The sequence below is a fragment of the Arvicanthis niloticus genome, chromosome X (genome assembly GCF_011762505.2).
Source record: "Arvicanthis niloticus isolate mArvNil1 chromosome X, mArvNil1.pat.X, whole genome shotgun sequence".
NCBI classification, from domain to species: Eukaryota; Metazoa; Chordata; class Mammalia; order Rodentia; family Muridae; genus Arvicanthis; species Arvicanthis niloticus.
In genome coordinates, this window is record NC_047679.1 from 120,233,723 (window position 1) to 120,237,502 (window position 3,780).

Here is a 3,780-nt window from a genome sequence, read left to right on the forward strand (position 1 = left end):
GCTTTATTTTCAGTCATCAGATATACTTGCCTTTGGGTTCACTGATTCTAAAGAGACCTCACAGTATTAGGAGCTGACTTGGTCTGACAAAAAGAAACAGTATCTATGTATTTCAGTTTTAAATTGCCAGGAACATATAATTTGTCTTGCATTTCAGTGGCTCTTCTTAGATGTAGAAGGATAACTGAAATTTTAAGGTTGAAAATCTCACAAAAAAAATTCACTTCCTTTCCTCTTGTAATAAAAACTGAACTCTACTTGACTCATGGCTGGTGTATTATCCAGTCTTCATTCAACTTTTCAGCCTTTGTTTTTCTCATTGCTTCCATCTTTCCATTCACTCAAAGCTAGAGAAAATCCTTTCTTACAGGGGACACAGGACCTAAACCAGCTATCTTCTGTAATCAAACAAGGTCTCAAGTGGAGAGATAAGGACAACAACCGTGCCACAAAACCTTCTACCTACAATTTTTCCAGCTTGTATACTGGTATACTGTGCTGAGAACAGAGCATGAAAGAATCATCATCAAAGAGACCAGAGACTTAATCCAGCAACTGATGGGAGCAGTTGCAGAGTATAACAGCCGAACACTAGGTGGCGCTCCAGGAGTCCAGCTAAGGAGTTGGATTTGGAGAAAAGTTTGGAGGAAGGGGGGGGGGCGGTTTGTTGGGGCAGAACATACCACTGTAACACTGCTCAAATAATAAACTGACAGAGACGCATGGCAACTCAAGAGATCAGGGAACCTGTAGTGTCTCATCTAGGTACTCTACATATATGTTAAAGCTGAGTAGCTTGGTGTTCTTGTGGGAATCCTAATAGTGAGAGCTTGGGGCTATCCCCAAGTAGGCTTGAGGCCTACTTGTTGAATGCTTTTCCTCCTACTGGGTTACTTTGTCCAGCTTTGTCTTCTTGTAGCTTGTTATGCCATGTTTAGTTGATGTCCCTGGAGGATGTGTTCATTTCTGAGGGGAGGTGGGTGTGAGTGGGGGAATCTGAGACAGAAGTGGGGAGAAAGGTTGTGAGGAGAGTAGGGAAGTGAAACTGAGGTCAGGATGAAACATATGAAAGAAGATTAAAAGAAAAATAATTCTCAATACCTTTTCTCTTATAATTTTCCTATCATATATGACTTTTATTTTTCTCCATATGTAACATTATTGCAGTGATATTTTATATAAGTCTCTTCTACTAGAATGTATCTTGCTTGTGGACAGAAATGCATAATAGTTATACTATTTTGGTTTTTTTAAATGAAAAGTATTCCAGAATATGGAAAGCTTTTATTCAGCTTTAAAATTGGAGAAGACACAGATGATCTCAAATTAGTAGGTTAACCATAAAATTACCTTGGATTTTTGGAATACACATATTGAGTGGTGAGAATTTATGGAGACATTTCTCAAGTATGTTTCTTATTCCTTGCCTGTACAAATCTAAACAAACAGAACAGAAAACAAACCCCAAATATTTCTATGAAAGAATTTATTTTATTGGTATATAGTCAGGATACAGAGATTTTATTATGACTTATATATACACATATATGATTTATCTTGATTGTATTTATATTGAATATTCTAATTAACATCAAATTTTCTTTCTCTGCACTCTCTTTATTGCTCACTCTTTCTTCCTTTTTCTCCATCTCCCTTCTGTTCTTCCTTTGTTTTTGTTTTATCTGCACAGCATTTGTAAGCTTCCTAACATGGACTTCAAGTTCCTATTCTGTGGGTCAGCCTCCCAAGGCCTATTTTACAAATACATGTCACCATGTTAACACATTTCTTTAAATCACTACTTTTATAAGCTCAGCTGAATTATGATAAATATTTGTCATTGTACATTTTTCAATACCAGAATTAAAACCAGTCCTTTCACATCTTGATCTAAGATCAAAAAAAAAAAAAAAAAAAAAAAGAAAAAGAAAAAGAAAATTTTCTCCAAATCTAAATGTGTGACATATAAAGTGGATTAACCACAGAAATTACAAGGTAAAAAAGGAATCATGGTGTAAGGAATAATAAAGAGGGGATAGTAGAACACAGGTACTATGGAGAATGAAATGAGAAAAACAAGGGGATGTCTTTAATGGGGCAGTGGGGAGGTGCAACACTGAGAGAAAGAGGGGATGGTAGGAGGGATAGATAACACAAAGGATACTTGAAAAGTCTGTAGAAGAACATTATAAGCTTACTTAAAACATACATATAAATATACATATATGTGTATTTATATATTATTTTAAATGAAGTGTATATATATATACATATATACAGATATACATACAATATTTAAAATGAAATTATGCCACTTGAGAGTAATACTGCTCCTCCAAGGCTGAAAGTACCTAACCTCCAAGAATCCAAAAGTAGGCATAAAAAATCTACTTTAGAATTGTTGGTCAGTGGATTCAAAGAGACACCCCAAACAATATAAGCAATTTCCCTTGCCTTTTGTTTCCTTCCCAACCTTGAAAATAAGAACCTATTGCCAAAGTCCCATAAACTTTGAACACAGACTTTAAAAGAATCCAGCTTTAACTTACCTCAACGTTTACTTCCTCACATCTGTCTAGCATTCATGGTATCAAAAGGAACTATAGAAACTGACAAGGAGGAGAAGCATTCAATAGACCTACCCAGTTATAAAGCGTAAGAACCACAAAAATGACCAGAAGTGCAGGCATAAAGTAGCACTTATATCTTTTGGCTAAGCAAAATCCCTCTATTTTTACCTAAAGTCTGCCCAACTAGCCAACTATCTGGAATAAAGAGGTCATGGAAACTAGAGGAGAATCTACTACTGTCGGTTTCTTAAAGTAATATAAATTCTGTCATCTAAATACTTCCTATAATAAACACAGATATGTGTGGCTTGAATTTTTCCTTAAAGAAGCATCTGTTGCAGCAGAGAGCACCACAAAAAGCAGCAATTATTCAAAATGTAGAGAAGAGCTAACTGTGGAGTCAAATACAGTTGATATATTTACAACAAAACTCCTGCACCTAAGGCTCAAGTAACAGCACAGAAGAGAGAGCAGAAATATTGTAAGAGGCAGCAAACCAGGAACTATAATGTGAGATAGTATCTTCTGTGTATAACAGACAAACTATACATATGAAATCCTAAGAATATGCTAACATATGCAAGACATGTATATTGACAACACCAGTTGAAATGTGAGCATGAATGGGGAAATTTTCACAGTGCCTCACCTCTAGATGTGGTGATACAGACAACTAATGGCTGCTGGGAGGCAAGAATTGATCTTCTCCAAGGATAATCTTCCTGTTAGGCTGTCCCTCACAACTGGTTATCCTAGAACACGTACACACATGACAATACTAAATGAATGACAATACTAAATGAACTGCACTACAGAATGAGAAGACAAAGAAAGGGGTGGAAAAGATGTTGCCACAGTACAAATGTAAGAAATTACATTTTTTAAATCTAATTTTTTAATTAGATTAGGATTTATTTAGAATATAAATAGGTTTTTGATTCTATAAAAATAATCTATGCAGATCAGTGCTTCCAATTATTTCTATAAAGCAACCATTTGAAGCACAATAAATAAAAAATAAATGACAATTTTTACTTTATAGACCTTTTCAAACTCTACAAGTTCTCATAGGATGACAATAACTACCCTGAGGCATATTCTCTGAGATTGGCTCAATTAGTCTTTACCCATAATATTAATTCACTTGAAATTACCTTTATGTTACCAGAGAAAGTATCACTTGAGGCAATGTATAAATTTTTAATTTTCT